Source organism: Gorilla gorilla, chromosome 10 (assembly GCF_029281585.2).
Source record: "Gorilla gorilla gorilla isolate KB3781 chromosome 10, NHGRI_mGorGor1-v2.1_pri, whole genome shotgun sequence".
Classification (NCBI taxonomy): domain Eukaryota; kingdom Metazoa; phylum Chordata; class Mammalia; order Primates; family Hominidae; genus Gorilla; species Gorilla gorilla.
In genome coordinates this window covers 134,172,845-134,189,441 of record NC_073234.2, presented here as the reverse complement: position 1 = coordinate 134,189,441, position 16,597 = coordinate 134,172,845, and the positions used below count along the sequence as shown (strand labels likewise).

At 45.5% G+C, this 16,597-nt stretch overlaps 2 long non-coding RNA genes across 3 annotated transcripts in view; both read left to right on the top strand.

Annotated features, from left to right (window-relative positions):
* Positions 1-3,325, top strand: part of LOC109029099 (uncharacterized) — a 50,774-nt gene extending 47,449 nt beyond the window's left edge. For both annotated transcript variants that reach the window (XR_010129273.1, XR_002008112.3), the window contains exon 4: positions 3,131-3,325. This is a non-coding gene — a long non-coding RNA (uncharacterized lncRNA). The remainder of the gene's footprint in view (positions 1-3,130) is intronic.
* An 8,279-nt stretch (positions 3,326-11,604) lies between these two features.
* On the top strand, positions 11,605-13,240 carry LOC129525881 (uncharacterized). The gene is made up of 3 exons (XR_008670417.2): positions 11,605-11,791; positions 12,500-12,664; positions 12,973-13,240. It is a non-coding gene; the product is annotated as an uncharacterized lncRNA (long non-coding RNA).
* Positions 13,241-16,597: the final 3,357 nt, after the last annotated feature.

Sequence of the window (16,597 nt, the reverse complement as noted above, 5' to 3'; positions counted from 1 at the left end):
GAACTGGAGGATCTGCTCTCAAGGTTGTCCATCCATATGACTGGCAAACTGGTGCTGACTGCTGGCAGGAGGCCTCAGTTCCTCTTTATGTGGATCTCTCCACAGGCGTGCTTGAGCATCATCACAGCATAGCTGCTGGCTTCCTTCAAAGCAAGCAATTCCGTAGACCATGAAAGAGGCTGCAGTCTTTCTTATGACCTATCCTTGGAAGTCATACAAGTTCTAATGGTCCAGTGGTGTAGCCCTCATTCAAATGAGGAGGAAACTACAAAAAGTCATAAATGCCATGCATTAAGGATTACAGGAGGCCATCTTGGAGGCCACCATTCATCTCTTAGATTTGAGTCTTGAAGTTGAAGTTCTCTGAATTGCACTTCTAATATCTAATTGTGATAAAGACAGAATACCTCACTTCTTCCCAGTTCATCCCTTTAAGACCAGCACAAGCTTATGCAAGGGAGATAAGGGCTATCAATTTACTGCAAAAAAATTCTTTTTGTTTAACCCAAACATACAATTTCTGGTGATATATCTTGGGATCCAAGTCAGTCTCCTCCTGGCTTGGCCATGGTAACTTCTCATCTCTACTCTTGTTCCCCATATGGAAACATTAAAATGGCTCTAAAAGCAGGGTAATGAAGGTGTGACATCTTTGGATTGATGAGGCAAATTCTAGTGGAAATGCATTCTGAACAAACTGAAAAATGGAAAGAGATTGTCTCTGAATCCTTTTTCCTCTCAGTCTCTCATCCTTACTATCTTTCAGTAGACCCTGTCTTCATCCTTCATCAACCTGGCCTATTTCCTTCTGGATAGTATGTCTCACTAATCTAGGTTTAGTGTGTCTCCTTAGTGGAGCAATGGCATTGTCAGTCATTGACACTTTAGTATGAATTATGTCCTGTGACTCCAAGTCCTATACTCTTTACTTGATGCCCGTCATGACTCCCCTTGTAATATACCACCATGTTTTCTTTTGTTAACCATCCTAAAGTGGCCAAAAAAGAAGCAGTTGGCTAAGTAGAGGATTTCATATATGTCTCCACCTATACTTCCTTGCTTCCTTGACTTCTCTGGCCAAAGCTTTCTTCAGCTGTGCTCTGGGTAACCAACATAGAACACAGACCTTACACTGGTTATCTGCCCTTTCAGAACTACCATCTGCTCTTCTCTGCCCTGCCCTGTCCCTAGGAGGCTGATCTCTATAAACCACATGAAAGTCCAGCCTTGTCCTCTAGCTTTCAGTTGGGTTAGAGCAATGAGAGGCAGCAGCAAGAGAATAGGTGGGGAAGGAGGAGGAAGATATTTCTTCCCTCTGCTCCCTCCCTGCCAGGTTATAGTATTGGCAATGGTTGTTTGCCTACCTATGGCCATGGCTCCTGTCAGGCGAGCTCCCTTGCACAATCACAGGTAATGTGGAGGGTTCCAGAAACACCACTCCTTCCCTGGCCCCTTTAGATCTGGTGTATTAGTAGCTCCCCTCTGATGCCAACCCCTCGGTGCTTTACCATTCCTTGGTTGTCTCCTTGAGCCTGCCCCTGTCCCTGCCCCTGTAAATAGATCCATAAACTTTTCTTGTCTTTTTTGAATGTACCATCTGTTTCCTTCTGGGACCCTGATGAATACAGATCCCCTTTCTCGTTCCAACCGGCCTCTTCGTTCTCTTACTTGGCAACAACCGCAGGAATATGCTCCCAAATTCCAGAATGTAGCAGCCACATCAACTAAGTGTTAAGAAGTTTTGCCAAAGCACTGGGGCCTATAGAGAGGATGCATTAGAAGGTGAATAAGGTAAATGCTTCAGGAGAGATGCATTCTAGCTGCTGAATGTGGTGATATTGAAAGAGAGAGTGGAGCTGAGTGGGAAGAGAAATTTGGCTCACCTGTCTGTGAAGATTAGTCCTCCACTCAGGTGGAGGCAACTGCTGCTTTCTTCAACCTCATTCTGCAGAAACAATTGCTGCAGGTGTTGGAGAAGGTATATCTAGAGCAGAGACCGTGTATCATTTAGGGAAGATTCCAGAGACAAAGAGCCAAAGGTAAGAGATGTAGGGGGTTAAAACCAGCCATCTTCATATCCTCACTTAAAAAATACAGTGTGTGAATAGAAAATTTGAGGTGTGTGAAGCTAATAGCTCAAGTGATGACTGCCATTGAAAAGATAGTTTGCTACTCACAGTTCCCAAGAGGAGGATGTGTGCCACTGGGCAGTGGGGGGCACATGGAGAAGCATTAACCTTGGTCAGGAGGCAAGGGAGAGAGGGGAAGCTGTGGGCCAAAGACTTTGTTGTGGTATCACAGGCAGGAACAAGCAAAGCAGGGTAAGCATGCTTATTTTTGGCTAGTTTGAATAATTTCAGCAGTCTCTGCCGTATAGGGGCTGTCCCTGGTTGTGTGGTACCTGGCCTTGGGTAATTATAGCAGTGATCCCAGAGTATGAGAGCCTGATACAGGAGGTGGTTGGAGTGTGGGCTCTGGTGGTTGGTTTGCAGATGAAAAGCATGCTCAGTAGCCTAGTTGTTTACCACCTGTAATAATTGGCTAACCCTGGGAAGGGCAGTCCCTAAGGGTCAGCAAGGCCTCAGAAGTCAAAGCATCAAAATACAGAAAATAAAAGGCATGGTTAACACACTCCAAGATTACTTTTCCAAGGCTCTTGCACTCCGAATGGAAAATCTAGATCTGTTGGAAGGCAGCCAGGGGCCATACAATATTTCAGACAGGGAAGCAGTGGCATAATATAGAGACTAGGGTCCAGGACTCACCAGGCCTAGTGGAAGTTCTGATGGACAGACTCACTCTTATTGAGTAAGCTGCTTTCCTCCCACCTCAAACCCCATCTTCTCTCCCCTCTGTCCACTCAGCAGTGATGGATAGTCTTATGTTTGGGGTCTCCCAAATCCATGTTTCCTTTCCAAACAGTAGCCTAAATATCCTTTCTGAAGCCAGCACTCCCCTCTTCTCAGCCATATTATTTGGGTAGACTGGCTTCAGCCCAGTAGTATAGCCCACCTCCTGGCACACGATTGGTTTAGGGATAAATACATGTAGCCAGCCTTAAGATCCATGAGTTATTGGAACATGTTTGCAGAGGTTCTTAGGAAAGAAAAGCTTTCTCTCTTTTCCACAGGCACTATTAGAAAGAACTGTCCCTCATCCCTCAGACAACACGGTGGGAAGAACTCTGACAACCATCCTATGGCTGCACAAAGGAGATCCTGGAGCCGGGGAAGAAACAAAGTACCTGAATTCTTGGTGACATCCATTGTGCTGCTACAATAAAGCCAGACTGCATCTTGATGCACCTCTGGACTTTTCAATTACCCTAGGCAATAAATTCTCCTGATTGTTTAAGTAAGTGTGAATTGACTTTTATGTCACTTGCAACATAAAGTCCTGACTGATGCACCATCCACCTCCAAAATCCAGCTCTGAATGATTCCTTACCCCCTGCTGTGGCCCCAGAGCCACTCTACTCCCCCCAGTGCTTCCCTCCTCTTGATGCCTCCAGCTTGTGCTTGGTGGGGACTCCCCTTTCAAAGACTCTTGGGTACATGTCCTACCCACATATGACCAGCACCTTCCTCTGGCTTAAACCCCTTCATTGTTACATAACTAGTATGTACCTTTCCAGCTCCACCTGCTGTACCAGTGAACCTCATGAACAAGGATGATGTTTGGGGTGGTGGACTGTCACTAAGGGGAAGGTGCACTGGACTGGGAGTTAGGTCTTGGTCCTATTTCTGACCTTCATCTACTGTGTGACTTGAGCTAGGTCCCATAACCTTCTCAATGTTCTTATCTAAAAAATGAGAGTTGGAACAAGATTTGTAGGTTTTCAATCATGTTCTTTGAGATCCTAGCATTCTAAATGGCTGTCTCCAGGGCCTCTGTGGAAAAACGGGGATTGACTAGAGGTGTAATGCCCACCCATATTTTCTGCTCTCTTTCAGCCATAGCTGCTTAATGGAAAAAATTAAAAGCCACTAGAGAAAATGATATCTAAGAGCTTAGGGTAATCATCAAGGCTGTTTCCCAAGAAATTCTGGTTCTCTTTCCAGGCACATGTTAGGATTACTCTGCTTCACCCTCTTGAATTTATGTATTGCCATTTGCTCATTTCAGCTAATAAAATGTAAGTACAAGTGATATATGCCACTTTCAGGTGAAAGCTTTAAAAGAGAGCATGCAATTCAGCATATCACCTTTTCCCTGCTATGGAAATGATTGTGAAAACAGATCAACATGAAGCCTCGATTTGCCTACTTTCCTGAAAAGCTTTGAGCAAAGACCCCCCCACCCCCCAAAAAAACCAATATGCCTTTGTCACACTACATGAATGAGAAATAAGGTTTTGTTATGTTAAGACTGAGATTCAGGGTTATCTGTTTCTATAGCAACACCCAGCCTATCCTGACTGATATACAGATGGTGAAACTGGGGCTCCAAGAGGTTAAGTAAATTGCCCAGATTCCCACAGCTGGTAAGTGGCATTGTCAGGACCTATACTCAGACCAATAATAATAATTGCCTCCATCGCATTTAAGAATTGAACCCAGTCATGTCTGAAGCCAGATCCTACGAGCTCATGAGAGCTGACTGTGGGTATCTCTTCTCAAGTTCATATTTAGCGACTTCATATGGTAGCTTGAAATTGACCATGGTGGTATTTATACCATGGATATGAGCACATGCTACATACAATTCAGGGCTTTTCTGTGGGAGTCCTAATCCGCTAAATTTGTTCATGGAAATTCCCAGAAGCTCATCGAGGACACCTTTTGGGATTCCGTAAAGTATATTTCATTAATGAGAAAGAATCTGCAGTGAGACTAGCACCATGCAATGGAATCACAAATGGAGTCGTTAAGAGAAAGAAGAGAGAAGGTGCTCTGCAGGATGGTTAAAAGTATGTTATGAGAGCAAGAGGAAGAAAAAAAATTCAGTGGAGGAAAGAAAGATCTTCCAATAAAAAGAACAGAGATTTTAATCTTTGCAGCACACATTTTGTCAAGTCTGCATAATTCATGAAACACAAGAACATCCGGAGGACAGCTGAAGTTCAGGGCAGAAGATCAAGTTGACAAGATTGGCTCTGGGGTAAAACAAGCGGATGGGGGCTTGGCTGTCGGAACTGACCTATATTTCTATGTGTTTACTCTTCGGCAGGAGCTGTCACTGTTCATCCATCACCCTGGCTAGGCTGCACCCGAAGTCCAGTTTTCCCTAGGGGCCTTTGGAACGTGGAACCACAAAGATGGCAATTGTGTTGGGTTCTGGCCACTGTTCCCACATATCCGCACCACTGTAGTCATTGATAACGACAGTAACTCTGCCACTTATAGGCAGGGTGACCTTGTGCAAGAGATCTTACTCTCTTAGCCTCAACTTAGCCTTTGTAAAGTGGAGCTGATAAGAGCTCCTAAGTCATAGGGCTGCAATGCACAGTGCCTGGAATATAGTAAGTAGTTAATAAATTAAATACTTAATAAATATTGGTTATCAACTTTTAGTACTACAATAATTATTATATCTAATAATGCCAGCACATTTTAAGAGCTTTGCTTAAAGTACATTTTTTAATCATCACAGCAAGCTTATGAGGCAGTACTATTATTGTCCCCATTTTCCAGATGGGGAAACTAAGTCAGCAGAGGGAATGTCATTTGCACAAAGTAAGTGGTAGAGTCAAGCAGTTACAGAGCCCCTGCTAAGTGCAAAGCAGTTTATAAATATTATCTCATCTCCGCCAAACAACTTTGAGAGTTAGGGATAATTGTTTCCGTTTTAAAGATGAAGAGATGGAGGCTCACAGAGTTAAATTAGCTAAGCCCAGGATACCAAGCAAGTAAGCAGCAAAGTGGGAATGCAAGCCTAGGTCTGTTGTCTCTTAGCGCAGGTTTCATTCAACCACCTTTCGTTCCCACAAATATTTCCCAGAAATAAAAGCAGTCACACTTACTTTTTTTAAAATTATAATAGAAATGTTTATTTTATAGGTTGTGATCATATAAAACTTGGAAAATAAAAATAGAAACAAATTCAAATGACGATTTGTAGTTTTTTAAGGTGCTTCTATATACACTGTCTTTTCGAGAAACACATTTTTGGTTTTTTTTATTATTATGCTTTAAGTTCTAGGGTATGTGTGCACAATGCGCAGGTTTGTTACATATGTATACATGTGACATGTTGGTGTGCTGCACCAATTAACTTGTCATTTACATTAGGTATATCTCCTAATGCTATCCCTCGCCCCTCCCCCCACCCCACGACAGGCCCCAGTGTGTGATGTTCCCCTTCCTGTGTCCATGTGTTCTCATTGTTCAATTCCCACCTACGAGTGAGAACATGCAGTGTTTGGTTTTCTGTCCTTGTGATAGTTTGTTCAGAATGACGGTTTCCAGCTTCATCCATGTCCTTACAAAGGACATGAACTCATCCTTTTTTATGCAGCCACACTTATTAAGGCTAATTCACATTTATTTCATTTAAGATATGCAAGACACTAGGTTAAGCCTTCTACAAGCATTCTCTTCTATAATTATCTCCACAGCCCCAGGCAGTGGGTATTTATCTTCATTTGACAGAGTTGAAAACTGAGGCACATAGAGGTTTTACTTGGCCAAGGTCACACAACTAGAAAGTGGCAATCTGGGGAATGACTCCAGAGCCTCTTCACTAACCACTGGGATGTATTCTGTGAAGCTATATGGTCTATTCAACAGACATCCTCCACCTGCCATGAGAATCCCAGGTTCTCTCATTCCCTTTGACCAATATCTAAGCAGGTGTGCTGACGAGGGGATGGGTAGGGGGAGAGGTACTCAAGAATTAGAGAAAGAAATATTGGGGGAAGGGGCAAAGTTAGGGCTAAACCTGATGGACAGAAAGCTAAACCAGGGGCCAGCAGTCTGGGCCAGCCCTCCGTCCCCTTTGCCTCCCTCCTCTAAACCCCCAGAAGGAATCCTAGGACCTTGCCAGGTGCATCCTGGAGGTCATGGAACTGCCAATTAAAGCAGGGTGGGGAGTTTAAAAAAAAAAAAGAATCCCTTGGTTTCCTTGGAGGCAGGGTGGATCTCCCTGTGCTCCAGAGAGAGCAGCTGGGACCTAGGCTCGGGACTGGCAGAAGTGAGGGGAGGCCTCTCCTCAGCTTTCCGGGCTAGAAAGTTTAAAACAGAACCTTCTGAAATGACTAAATACAGGTCGGTGGCTGCCGGCTGGATGGTCTTCCAGGCAGTGTCTGATACAGTCAAGACAGCAGCTGGAGGAACACTCAGCTCCATGAACACCACCTCCATGGGAGGCCTGCCTTGGAGGTGACCCAGAGGCAGGGCCCCCACCCAAGGAGGAAATTTCATGTCTTCTGTGGGCACCAAACTGAATGTCAATGTGGAGAAGAAATCAGTCCTGCACTGAGCTCACCCTCTGCAACCTCCAGACATGTTCAGGATGACTGCTGTGTCTCTTTCTGGCTTACATGCCTCAAAGGGCTCCCTGGTGTCTGCATGAAGCCTTGAAGTTCCTCATGTAGACTTTGGGACCCTGAGGAATCTGGCCTCTGCCTACCTTCCCAGCTTCATCTCACATCTGTCCTGCATCATTCTAGAAATGCTGCCCCTGTATGCAGGTGCCTGCCTACCCCGATCTGTTTCTCTTCTCGTGGACTATGTTCAGTTTCTCTGCTCCTGGACTTAGCCCCTGCTTCCTGGAAAGCCCTTTCCCTATTCCCTTTCATTGGCCACTAGGGTCCAGGAGGACCCTAATCATCCTTTAAAATTCACCCCAGACTTTCTATTCTTGTCCTCCTCCTCCAGTGCTGAATTAGGTGCTGTATTAGTCTCCGAGGACTGCTGTAACACATTACCACAAACTGCTGCCTTGAAACAACAGAAATTTATTATTTCTCAGTTCTGGGGCCTAGAAGTCTGAACTCAGGACATCAGCAGGACCATGTTCCCTCAGAGGCTCTAGGGAAGAATCTTGGCTTGCTCCTTTCTAGCTTCTCATGGCTGCTGACAAATCCTATCATTCCTGGGCTTGTGGCTACATCATTCCAGTCTCCACCTCTGTCTTCAAATGGCGGTCTTCTTTCTGTGTGTCTTTGCACCTCCTTATTAGGAGACCAATAATTGAATTTAGGACCCACCCTTATCCAGTATGACTTCATGTTAACCAGTTACATCTCCAAAGACCCTATTTCAAATAAGGTCACATTCTTAGGTTTCCAGGAGGATGTGAATTTGGGGGAATACTATTCAACCCAGTACAACCAGTTTAGAGAGGGGAGCAGTATTAGAGGCTGGGAAGATCAAGGAAAGGTTCAAAGAGAAACTAGGTCTCTGAGGTTGAATATTATTTGCACAGGCAGAGTAAAAAAGAAAAGATATCTCGTTTTGGGAAAACGGCTTGAGCAAACACCCAAAGGTGGGGAGCCAGTGACCCCTGTAAAACTTCCCCAGTAGGTTCAAGCTTGTGCCTGATAATATGTTTTCCCAAGGCCCTTGGGACTCCTCCCATTTGCTTCCCCTACTTAAAACAATCTGGCAGCAGAGGAGAAATACTCAACACCTTTAAACAGAATCCATCTGCTAATATAACTGAAAGCAATAATCTGTCACTTTGAAAGTATGAGCCAACATGTTTCTCAAGAAGTATTCTATTCCCTGCAATAACATTGAACCAGTAAACTGCTTCCTTTTCTCTCTCCCTCTTTTTCTCTCTCTCTTTCTCAGCTACGCATTTTCAAATAATCAATGTCAAGTCATCCTTGGAGTATTAAATAACCAGGTAGCCCATGCAATTAGAGAGCAGGTACCTCATTAATGCCAAAAGACGAGAGGAAAAAAACTAAAACCCAAAGTAGTAGAAAGTAATGGAGTCAGATAGTTGGGGATTAAAATGCTGCCTTCATCACATACTGACTTGTGACTTTGTGACCTCTTAAACCTCAAATTTCTCAGGAGTAAAATAGAGATGATAATCTCATCACCCTCCCGGTTTGTTTTTGGATTAAGCAAAATGATATATGTATCATGCCTGGCACAAAGCCAGAAACTGAATAAATCCTAGCTGATAATCTTTTTTCAATGATATTTTTAGTAATAATATTGTTATTGCAATTCCAAAATATATTTGTATTGTAAAATAAAGCAATGAGTACCTAATTTCATGTCATTAAAAATCAAGGTTTTCAGTTGAAAAGAGATATATGATCAAAGGAAAAACACTGTATCCTGATTTTGAATGAGAAATATCAGTATAAATTCATGATGTGTTTTCTCCTAAAAAATATGCATTTTCTAACTGTCCTCTTAAAAGACCTAGAGCCAATAATTAACCCAGGAGCAGTGAGCACTCCCACCACCCAGATGATGGTCTCAAATACCATTTTCCCACTCAAAGAGGTCAGAGCTCCTTGGAGAAATGGCTGACTCTGGCTTTGAGTAGAAAATGTATAAGATAAGTCTGAAAGGATTATCATACCAAAGTATGAGAAAGCTGTTTATATATTAGGGTTATTTCTAGAGAACTCAAGGACCAACTTTAATAGTCTCCCACTAGCCAAAGATGAGATCATTTGAGCATCAAATGTCCCTGTATTTAAGTTCCTCCAGTAAACCCTAGGTCTCATTCACTGTCTCCAGGGCACAGTGCCATTTCAGTTGAAGTTGACAGGTGTTTGGTACAACACCTTCCTTGGTGCTGCTGTCTGAGTTAAGTCACCTCCTCTGATCCCATTACATCTCTCTCATACCACATCTTAAAATACACAGTATCTGGCAGGTTATGTGCCTGGTGCCACACCCCCTTTGAGTCCCTGGAGAACAAGGCCATGTCTTTTTCACCACTGTATCTTTATTATCTTGTATAGTTTCTCGCACATTGTAGGCTCACGGGGCTTATTAAATGGGTGAGTGAGAGAATGGAGGAATAACATCCTCCTCGTCATTTTCATTTCATCATGGTACACACTTTAGCTCAAGTATCCTCTGATCTCTTCCTTTCTTCACTCCCTTGTCAATAACAACTTTCTTGCATGCTGCCCCATTGGCCTCGGGCCATGATCTTGGCAAAGGAGATGAAGAAGGACAATATGGTTTTGTCATCCAGATACTACCATTCAACCTAGGTAATTACTTGCTCTTCTGTGGCACTTAACACTTTACAAACTCCTTCGATAAGTATGAGCTCCTTACAACAGCCCTGGAAGGCAGGCAAGGTTACTCTTGGTATCCCCAGGATAGAAGTGAGTGAGTTTACATAGATAACTCATGATGTCTGTCCCATCCACAGCACCTGTTTTGGCAGCCCCTGCTGAAGAACTGGCCACAAGTCAATTGGCCACTCATGTTGTATGCTAGGGGCCTGACCCTTGGCCAGAATTGATTGGATCAGAACTGTACACTTGATCTAAGTGAGCCCATCAGGCTGTCTCTTGAAAATGTAAACTGGAAAAGAAAGACTTCCCTGAAGGTCATTTGGGCATTTTTGGCACTGAGCAGTGTGCAGACAGAAGTGGAGAGGAGCCACCAGGAGGTCTCAGAAAGAGAGAGAAAGAATAGTCTCCATGACTTCTGAGCTCTCTGTAGTACCCAGTGGAGTTTCTTGTGAAAACCAGCTCTGATTCCTGCCCTTGGATCTCAGGAATCTCTTTAGTGTCTTTCTGATAAAGCCCTCATTTCACTAGAGTTAATTTGTGTAGGCTTCTGTTCCTTGTAAACAAATAAGCCGTGGCCCAGACAGGGACATAAGCAGAAGGAAGAACATCAGGCTAGAGATCAGAAGACCTTAGTGGCTTTGCCACTGAGTAACTGTGTGACATCAGGTAAAATATTTCATCTCTCAGAACCTCAGTTTCCACTCTTGTAAAGTGAGAATGCTGACAATACCTAGCATACAGGAGCAATTGAGCAACATGCTTAACTGCATTTTGTTGCTATATAATTACTAAGTGAGTTAACTTATCCACGATCACTATAATGGCGGGAAATTCAAGCATCATAGTTGGCAAGCCATAAGAGCTGCTAGGGAGAGATTGGGTGGGCACTGTTCAACCAGAAGTCACTTTGTACAACAGCCTCCTGGGAGTGGAGCTGCCTGTGGACACTGCCCTGAGTCAGGAAGAAGGGTACGATGGCTTTGAGCACGCTCTACCCGGAAGTCACCAGCTTCCAGGAGACAATGGCCTGAAGAGAGAGCCCCAGTCACCCCAGGGGAGGCAGGGAAGCATCTACCTCTGGCTGTATCTCTAGCATCATTCTTTCTCTCTGGGTCTCTGAGTTCTTAGGTCAGGGATGGTGTCTCTCTTGCTAATAGCCCTGTCTCCAGAGGCACACACGCTTGGCACACAGTAAGTGAATGAATGTCTCCGTGTCCCTGTCTGTCTCTATGAGCCTCTGTTAGCTGTTTTTTAATGTGGCCCTCTCGCTCTCGCTCTCTCTCTCTCTCCTCTCTCTCTCTTTCTCTCTGTCCCCGCCCCCTCTCTGCCTCTCCCTGCTTTGTCTCTCTCTTATCTCTCCCCTCTGTCTCCCTCTGTCCTCGGTGTCTCTCTCGCATCCTCCTCTGTCTCCGCCCCACCTCACGGCACACGTACTCACACCTGCCCCAGACCTTTCCCTCTCCTGAGCTCCCTTTGTCTTGGTCCCTCTCCCGTTGCCTGGTAACAGCCCTCCCCTTCACCAGCTCCGCGGAAACCATAGCAACGGGCAGCCGGGAGATGCGGCCATTCCTCTCCCTTTTGTCCATTGCATTTCAGCAGCGCCCGCGCACATGGACGCTCCAATTACAGGTACTTGGGAGGGGACGCCTTTGTCCGCGGCCCATTCACGGCGGAGCCGGCTCCGGGCGGAGAAGCTGTCGGGCGCTGTCGCACAAAGCGATTTTGTGCCTCCTCCCGGCGCCTTCCTCCACTCCCCGCCGCGTTCAAGGACAAACAAGGACCTCCAAATTCGTGTTCAAACGCCCCGCGTGGTAGGCAGTGTGGGGGGTCAGAGGAGAGTCTGGAAGGAACCCAAAGGGTGAGCAGACCTAGCCAGTGAAGAACACACAGACATACTGACCCAGCAGCCCCCAGAAGAGAAGCCAGGGACCAGAAGCGCAGGGCACGGGAATGTGTCATGATTGGAGCACAGGCCGTGGCCCCACCGCTGCCTGCCTTACTCCCCTCTGCGCGCTGACCTTCCACTCCTCCAGTACCGAGGTCCTTCTCAAACCAGAGGCTTCACACCTGTTCTTCCCTCTGGCTCAGATTTCCCATTCCTCTTTGCACACTTAACTCCTACCCGACCCTCAGTCTCAGCTCCAGCGTGCCTTCCTGGAAGTAGCTTCCCTGCCCACCCCTCCATTCCCTTTCCCAGGTTCCCACAGCCCCCTAAGCTGTGCTTTCCACGTCTACAATCATATAATTTCTTAAATGCCGTATAAGTTTCCAGGGGCTCCTGTAACAGACGACCACAAACTGGATGGCTTAAAACAACACGTATGCATTGTTTCCCAGCTCTAGAGGCTAGAAGTTGGCAGTCAGGATGTGTGTAAGGCCACGCTCCCTCTGAAGACTCCAGGGGAGGATCTTTGCTTGCCTCCTCCAGCTTCTGGTGGCTGCCAGCATCCTTGGCATTCCTTGGCCTGTGGACACATCACTCTCATCTCTGCCCATGATCATGTGGGTTTCTCTCCGTGTCTCTCTGTCCTAATTTCCCTCATTTTATAAGGATACCGGTCATTGGATTTGGGTTCACCCTAATCCAGAATGACCTGTCTTAACTTGATTATATCTGTAATGTTATTTCCAAATGATACAGACAGGAGACAGGGTGACACTGGGTAGAAGAGGGTGGTTCCCCAGCAAAGGCCCCACCCTCAAGCCTGGATACCTGAGGCCCTAAATGAGAATGGGAATTCCTGTTTTCAAGCCCCCAAAGTTGCCTTTTGGCCTGCCACGCCAATTATCCTGCCCCCATATAAACCCAGAACCCCAAGCTCCAGAATACAGACCAGCAGGCGAGGAGACAAGGAGGCAAGCAGATGGATGGCAGAACAAAGTGGCAGAGAGAGAAGAGGAGAGATGTCTGGACGCCAAGAGGAGTCTGGCTGGGGCCGGTCAGAGAAGAGTCCAGCGGCTGGGCAGCCCGACTCCAGGGGAAGATCACCTTCCCACTCCATCCCCCTTCATGCTCCCCATCCATCTCACTAAGAGCCATCTCTACCACTCAATAAAACCTTGCACTCATCCTTCAAACCCTTGTGTGATGTGATTCTTCTGAGACACTGGGCAAGAGCTCAGGATACAGAAAGCTGTCACATTGGCCCTCTGCCCTTCTGATAAGGCAGAGGGTCCACTGAGCTGATTAACACTCAAGCCATCTGCAGATGGCAAAGCTGAAAGAGCTTTGTAACACTGGGGTTGCAAGCACCCACCCGTAGACACTACTGTGGGGCCAAGAGCCCAAAGCACTTGCCCAGCCTCTCCACCTGCCCATCTGCATGCTCCCCCTAGGTGTCTGAGCTGCGGGGTGACTGAATAGGCAAGCCGCACCTCTGTCGCACATCCTGCTAGGGGAATCAGGGAACTCTCCCATTTCACAGAAAAGGTCACATTCCAAGGTCCAAGGTAGAAATAAGTTTGGGGAGAGGAAGCACTATTCAACCCAGTATGGGTTATTCATATAACCCAGTAATGGTTATTCATTCTCCCTCCTCTAAACTTACAAGCCCTGAGACCTCTGCAAACCTTTACCCCTGACTCTGTCCCCCAGTGTCTGGTCAGCTAAAAGGCCAGTCAATATTCAGTGAATGAATGAGCAAGCAAGAGTTGCTTCTCCTCCATGAGCCTTATAGTCCTTATCCATAAAATGGGCATAATAGCATTACTTCAAAACATCATTGAGGAGGAATCCACACCTGACAGGTAGAGAATTTGAAAAAATCAATAACCATGTGTATCAGTTTCTTGCCACTGCTGTACAAATTACCACAAATTTCATGGTTCAAACCACTCCAATGTACTCTCTCACAGTTCTGGAGAAATCCAAAATCAACATGTCAACAGGACCACACTCCCTCCAAAGGCTCTAGGGGAGGATCCTTTCTTGGCTCTTTCATCTTCTGGTGGCTCCAGGCATTTGTTGGCTTTTGGCTGAATCACTCCAATCTCTGCCTCCATCTTCACATGGCCTGTCTCCTGTCCTGTGTCCTCTCCTTTTCTTATCAGGACACTTGACATTGAATATAGTGCCTACTCAGATAATTCCGGATGGTCTCATCTTGAAATCTTTACACCTGCAAAGACCCCTTTTCCAAATAAAATTACATTCACTGGTTCAGATGATTTGACATGGGGACATCTTTTGGGGGAGGGGGGAAGCCACCATTCAATCCACTACCATGATTATTATTTCCATAATTAAGGTACGAGCTGTGGTTGCTGACAATTTATATTCAATCAATATTTATGAGGACCAGGTAGTTGCAGTTCTGAAATGTCCTGATTTTTACTGAATTTTCACAATGACCCTGATTTTTACTGAATTTTCACAATGACCCTACTGTTTGCATGTTAAAAGTTGAGACAAATGAGGCAGGAGAGGTAAGGTGATATCCCCCTACATCACAAACAGGGCAGAGTCCTCCAATGTACCCTGCCCCAATTCCAGCCCAGTGTGTGCACAAACCATTCCTCTGCCCAAAGCCCTTTCTTTTTCTCACCTTCACTAGTTAGGTCTGCCCATCCTTCTCGTTCCTTTCAGACTCTCCTCTGACCCTGCAGGGCTACGTTAGGGTTCCTCTGGTTTCCATGGCATTCTTTACTTTTTCTCTCTGTGTCTATTTGTATCTGCTTCCTCTGAACTGTGAACTCCTTGAGGGTAAAGACTGAGTTTTGTTCAACATTACACCATCACAGCTTAGCATGGAACCAACCACAGAGAAAGAGCTCTATAAATATTTATGGAAGTGAAATTGTATGTGTGATGGTATTGACATGGACTTATTCAACTGAAACGTATCAATACCAGTTACATTATTATTATGACTTGTTGTCTGAGACCCAGGTCCCACAAAAATCCTGAGTTAGAGAAAGCTAGTGGATACTTACTCCTAGGATTCAAGGGATTGCAAAGTTTGAAAGACTGAGCAACTGGAAAAACCCTGGTGCCATTAATAGAAATCAAGAGAATCGATAGTGTAGACCAATGCTTATCAAACATTAATATGCACACGAGTCATCCAGGGACTTGTTAAAAACACACATCCTGATTCACTTGGTCTGTGGTGGGCCGGTGATTCTGCATCCACAAGCTCCCAGGTGATGCTAATGAGGCTGGCCCTGAAACACACTTGAGAAGCAAGGTTGCAGCTGATTTGAGCAGGAGGTCAAGGATGGTGAGTTGGATTTGGAAATGCTGAGCTTGAGTTGCTCGAGTGATTATCTGATGAATATTTCAATGAGACAGTGCTAACACAGGACTAGGCACTGGCGAGAGGGGCGATGATTACAGCTTTCAATATGGCACATCATATAGGATGTTGGTGAGCATGAGTATGGGCAAGGAAAAAACAAAGAGATATTTGGGAAATATCCACATCTGGGGAAAAGAAAAAAAAAGAAATAGAGAAGGAGCAGCTGGAGAGAGAGACAGAGAAAGCAGGATGGCACAGAATCCCAGGACAGTCAATTGCTGCAAAGGGTGAGGACATTGAGGCAAGGACCTACTCATGGAATTTACAACCTTGAGAAAAGATTTCACTAGGGTGCAGGAGGGCAGAGCAGACACTGTTGATCCCTACCCCTGCCTTTGGGCCATGTGAATTTACCAGCAGCTGCAGCAGATTATTCCCCCATGCAGAAACGTCCCACCTTGAACAACTGTGTCCAGCTATCCTCTTCACCTGAGGACTTTCTCCAACTCCAGAGAAGCTTGCTTGGCCTCCAGTAGTCTCAACTCAGATGTGTAGGGGAGTTAACATCCTGGGGGACAACCCCTAACCAGTCTGGTGTGGGAATGGGTAGATAAGTACCCCAGTTTCTCAGTTCTCTAAGGAAATGTTTCTGAAGCATGGTTTCTCAGCAGAATTAAGCTCCAGTTGCCCACAGCAGCAACTGCTCAACACCACACCTTTGATTGGCTTATGCTTCCTAGAATCACCTCCCTAATGAATTCTTTGTGCGTAAGTCTTTGTTGCATAGTCTGCTTTGGGGGAAACTCACACTAAGGCAGGTCAGTAGCCACACTGCAAGAGTTTAAATCAGGACAAATACAAGAAACAGGTGCATTAACACAAGAATGGGAGTTGTTTTAAACTAGCTTTGCAAATAGCCCCTCATTCACCAACCCTGATCTGAGCAAGCAGGTAATCCAGTCATTACAATCACTGATTTCTCACTGGATAAGGGAAAGACTTAGAAGGCAGGTTCACATTAGCACTTCCAAGCATCACCACCATCACCAATCCACTTTAATTCTTGTCCCCACACAAAAAAGCTGACACTATCTCGGGAAATGGGCTAAGCTTGAGGAAGAGGATAAAGTTTGCCTGGTTTGGTTCACATCTCTGGAGACAGTGTCTGGGTGCAGCTGAGGTTGCTGCTATATATAAC